This window comes from Falco punctatus (assembly GCF_963210335.1).
Source record: "Falco punctatus genome assembly, chromosome: 3".
Classification (NCBI taxonomy): Eukaryota; Metazoa; Chordata; class Aves; order Falconiformes; family Falconidae; genus Falco; species Falco punctatus.
This window is the reverse complement of record NC_137582.1, coordinates 102,931,014-102,936,221: the sequence shown is the minus strand read 5'-3', so window position 1 is coordinate 102,936,221 and position 5,208 is coordinate 102,931,014. Positions and strand designations below refer to the sequence as shown.

Here is a 5,208-nt window from a genome sequence, read left to right as displayed (position 1 = left end):
CTCGCGGTCCTCTCACCTGGGGCTCTGGCCGCTCCCCGCCGGGGCCGGGGAGGGAGGCGGCGGCCGCTGTCCGCTGCCGGCTGCCCCGCTCGGCCCGCCTGGCTCCGGCTCGGCGCGGCCCCACCGCCGCCGCCAGTCCCGGCCGCAGAGCGCCGCCTGCCGCCGGGGGCACGGGGCCGGGGTCGCCCGGAGCCGCCGGGCTGGGAGGGCCGGGGTCAGCGGCGGTCCCGGGCAGCCCGTAGAGCACGGTGCTGCTCGGGGTGCGCAGCGGCGATGCTCAGCGCCGAGGGGGCGGCGGCGTTAACATCGCGGTTAATCAATTTATCCCCCCCGCCCCCCGGCGTCCCGCCGCTGGCAGCCCTCGTCCGCAAGCTGCCGGCGCCGTTCGCCCAAAAACTTAATCCCGAGTCTCGCTGTAACGCACTCTGGGGAGCGGCCGCGCTGTCCCGGCGGTGGGCTGTCCTGCGCGCGCGGCCGGGTCCCCGGCCCGCCGGAGCCGCCGAGCGCAGCCGCCGCCGGTGGGCGCTGCCGGGGAGCCCCCGGTGCGTGGGCTGCGCCCCCGCGGCTGCGGAGCGCCGCGCTGCCGAGCTGGGGCCGGGGAGCGGAGCCGCGCAGCCCCGCCGCGCCGTGTCTCTGCGGAGGGGGGGAGCTTGCACGGGCCCCGCTCCGGGGGCGGCGTGGGCCGGGGGCTGCCGGGTCCCCCCGGCCGGCACAGTGGGGAGCGACGTCCGCAGACGGCCGGGCGCTGCTGTCTCCCCGGCCGGTGCTCGGCGCTGCCGTTTCCCCGTTCGGTGCCCGGTGCTGCGGCCCCCCCCCCCGCCGGGCCGGCAGCGCCGCCCTCGCAACTCCGCTGCGCCGGTAGCGGGGGTGCCCTGGTGCACCCGCTCCCCCCACTGCTACAGCGAGTTGCAACTTACTTGCAAGGACTAGAACACATTTCCCCAGGCACCTGCGTGAGCTCCGGCCAGTCCCTTCTGAACGTCTCTGGCTGCATCTGGCTCCGGAGTTCTGTCAGTCTTTACATCCTTTAATTTATTTACCGTGTATCCTGGTATTCATCCCATTTAATTTTTTTTTTTAATTTTTCCTTTTCCCTCCCTTGTGGAAACTTCTGGCTAGTTCTGACATCTGTCATGATTTTTGCCTCTTAAGACCAAAGCAAAGATTATGTATGCATTAATTAGTGTCTTTTCTCAGTGCATCAGCTTCAAGAAAGGTCAGGTCCAACTGGATAAAAACCACCAGTCCCAGGCAGCCCCTTGACCCTGCAAGGAGCCAGCTCTGCGTGTCGCAGGGAAAGAAACCAGCGTATAGTTTTATTAATACAATCTGTGGGTATTAGGGAGGTTTCCTTTGTACATACATATGTATTTCATGCTTTTACTGATTATTGCTTACATTCATTCACTACAAAACCTATCAGGTTTCAAGGTGACGCTTCACTGTTCTTGAACTACTTGGTTTTCAAGGTAACACTGAAGAGGTAATTGTCAATTTAAACATATTGCCTTCTAATTTAATTTCATATTCTGTTGTTCTTGCAGTACGAAAAGACAAACAGGACCGCCCATTCAGCCTTGCTTATTCAACCTTCTCAGCTCCATCTTGGCACTGCTTTTGGCATGCTCTCCGCCAGCTCTCCCCTCAGCTCTCCCGCTAAAGTCTGGAAGCAAGACAGGCATCACAATATCTGACCTTGGTTTTACCAGTACTAAAGAACCATTTGAAACCAATTGCCTTTCTCGTACAGCAAGATCTTTTTATTTTAATTTGTTTGCTTCTTGGCAGCACACCTAGCCTGGGACATATTTTGGCTGGCATGAGATTTTCATGCATTTACTTTTCTGTGCCTGTTCTGTTTATTTATCCATTTAGCTTCATCTGTATATGGCTTGCACTTCCTCAAAATTTTCTGTCTTAAAATTCACAGAGGTAAGCCTCTATTACTTCTTTTTTTACCCTCTAGTTCCTAACCAGTAATTAGACAAGGCCATGGACATTTGGAGCCCAATTCTGTTCACAAACCGATAGGGGTTCTGTTATCTTCAGAGGTTACCTTCTGGCTTGCACTGGGTCAAGCCCTGCTGCGTGTGGTTAATTGCATGGCCCCAGAAGCAAATAGCAAGCATGACTACACAGGTAAAATTCTGCTTTTGAATATGTCCAAAGCATTAAAAATAATCCCTCCCCTCCGCCAAATTCCACTGAGTTGCAAATACTTTACTAGGTGCAATAATTCGGGTGATAGTTAGTGGAGAGTGATAATGAGGGCCAATGCCAGACCCCCGTTATGGGGTCCATGCCACTTACCCTCAAACATCATATGATTCCACTTTTTTGAGCAGATGGAGAAAAGGTTGCATGGAGCAGTGAGCTGGTTTGGACAGGACCACATTTGTACAGTCTTGGCAGAAGTAATGGAAATCGGGGTCTCTGGCTCCAGACATCTTCATGCGGTGGCATCGCTTTTGCACTGCTTTGTGCCCCCGTTCCTTGCAGGTCACCTCGTGTGTGCCAGTCCCTGCCTCCTGCGGCTGCAGCAGCAGACCCTAGCAGCAAAAGTGGGCTGCAAAGGGTAAAATGGCAGCTTGGTTTCATACTTATGCCTGTAGGAGAGTGGGACAGACACTGGTCCTTCTTATTCATGTTCCCAGGCTTGCCTGGAGTAAATGCAATTGATTCTGGTTTACAATCAAGCCTTCCTACTGCAGTTAAAAGGATATATATATGGTTTTCTGTGAGAAGCTGTCTTTACATGAGAGTGTGGGTGCAGCCTCATCAGTCTTCCAGTTTAAAAATTCTGGTTTCTAGTTGGACCTGGTCCTGCTCCAAATGAAATCACCACCTGAAGCCCCCATTATGTCAAAGGGAGTGTGATTAAATGCTTTGCAGGTGTGTTTACCCATTTCGTCCCAATCCATCCCACCAGTGTTGCCATTGCTTCTGTTCCACAGATGGTAGCTACAATTGCAGTGACCGGGCAAACACAGAAGCTAGGGCACACCACAGTTTAATTTGTTCAATTAGTTTAAAATTTCTTAAATATGTTCAGATTTTTTAAAAAAAGTAATAAACTTAAAAGCGTTAGCTTTATATGCTTGCACTGCTCACTGAGGGCAACTTTCATAAAGCAACCCACCCCCCAGCTTCAAGTGCAATACTTACAGGTTTTTTACCTGAAAGCTGAGAAAAAACTGGACTGTTATCCCAGAGCTGCGAAGACAAAAAGGTAACTTTTCCTCTAGACTCACAATGTGATGACTTTTAGCATTGCTTTTTTGCTGATTTCTTTGGATTATTTTATCATCTCACTTGTTATTACTGCCACAATGAATTTGGTTTAGGGATTTGTATCATCTAATCCAGAAAGGATGTCACAGGTCAGTAAGATGTTTCAGCTGAGTCAAAAAGAACTCCTCTAATATCTTCAGCTTCTTGGGGCTCCTTTGGGTAAGTAGCACTAGGGATTAGGGGTTTTGTAGGTATTTATGTGTTTTACAGATTGAAAAACTGAGCCACTGTGGTTAAATAATTCCAAGATAAAATGAGGAATCACAAAAAGGGAGGGAAGGTGATAGTGCCCATGAACTTGGGGCACCTGGGGTGTGTGTAGGCCGTGGGGATGAAACTGGCTTCTCAGAATCGGTGGCAAGGACAAAAGAAAGCCCCTGGGAGCCTGCCCCCCACTCCTCAGCTCCTCCTAGAGATGGGTGGGTGAATGTGCAGGTGAAGGCTATGTTAAAAACTATTGTTGTAATTTTTTTGCTCGATTGTCACAAAGTATTGCTGAGTGTGCTTTTGAAGGGAGAGATGCAGACAGCAAAATCCTGGTACCTGTCATGGAGATAATTATTTTTTGTAGCTGTAGGGAGGGGAAAAGGATGGGGGAAAAAACAAGAAAGGGAAATGAAGCATCGCTTGCTTCAGGTGAGAGGGATTTTTTTTTTTTTTTCAAACAGGAGAATAATTAAGCTGAACTTCTGTTTATGTGACTGCAACCAATTCTGTTCAGGGCAACTGATGTGAACAAAGTTCTCAGAACTAAGAAATAATGCTGCAAATAGCAATGCAGTGGGGAGGGATAGTACCATTGCACCAATGACAGCAGTAAAGAAAATACAGTATTATCCCCCTGAAGTGATTTGTAAATCAAGTGGTCATTTGCACGTGTAAAACATTAATGATCTATTACAACAGTGGCCATGTGTATATATTACACAAACATAACTTTTTCTGTGTATTTATGTTCTTTTGTGTAGGAACAAGGAGAGTTTAGAGTTTTCTGCGAACTATATATAGAAATTATATAACCTGCTGCAAGCAGGATGTACTTTTTATATTAAAGTCAATTTTTCAAATTGTTCCAGGGAAAATTACCCAGGTTGGAAAATCACAAGAGTTAAATAAACAAAGGAAATTAAGAAAGTCATGGAAGACATCATAGAGGTACTGTGGTGATGGCTTGTAAACACTCCGTATCTTTTCTGTGTGGCAGTAATATTGCTGTGAGTTACAGCTCTGGTATTTCCTCCTTTATTAGACGCCAGGTTACGTTACTGCAGCTTTGCCGAGAGTCACAGCAACCAATTCAGGTCTTGATAATCTCCTATATCCAGTTGCAAGACCACAGTCATAATAAACAGCATACAAGCCACCTTGCAATTAAAGCTAAACTCAATTTTAGGGTAGTATGTGCAAGTCTACCCTGAAACAGAAACCTCGTTAAGCTTGTTACGTACAGGGGTGTTCATTTTCCTCTTGTTGTGTTGATCTCCAGAGTCACGGGGGTGGTGGAGGGGCGAGTAACTCTGCCAAGCAAGAAACTGTGATTTGAACATGAGACCCCGGTATCCATATTAACAGCATTTATCAAAACAGGAGCCTTAGGAGAACATGGCATGTAGTTAGATTTCAGCTGCTTTTTTCCCCGAGCAGATGCAAACGGCTCTGTAGCGTGTCCCGTGCTGTGGCCGCGCTGCCAGAGCCGGTGGCTGCCCTGCACCTCCCACCCAGGCAAGAGTGCCCTGGCCCAAGGCCATGCCATGTGTTTGGGAATTGCTCTCCTGCAAAGGCTTTGGATGTAAAAATCAACATAAGTCAGCCTCCGTGCTGGTATAAGAAATCCCAGCTGCTGTGCTCAGGCTGGAAAGATATTTTGCCTGTGTTGGGATTTGCCCACTCAAAGTACCAAGGCAGAAAACATTCTAT

At 49.3% G+C, this 5,208-nt stretch overlaps 1 protein-coding gene across 7 annotated transcripts in view; it reads right to left on the bottom strand.

Annotated features, from left to right (window-relative positions):
• Positions 1-4,821, bottom strand: part of KCNG2 (potassium voltage-gated channel modifier subfamily G member 2) — a 69,609-nt gene extending 64,788 nt beyond the window's left edge. For 5 of the 7 annotated variants that reach the window (XM_080380349.1, XM_080380346.1, XM_080380348.1 and 2 more), the window contains exon 1: positions 17-4,821. The gene's annotated coding sequence lies outside the window, so the exon portion shown is untranslated. The remainder of the gene's footprint in view (positions 1-16) is intronic. The other 2 variants (XM_080380347.1, XM_080380350.1) reach the window with 2 other exon arrangements.
• Positions 4,822-5,208: the final 387 nt, after the last annotated feature.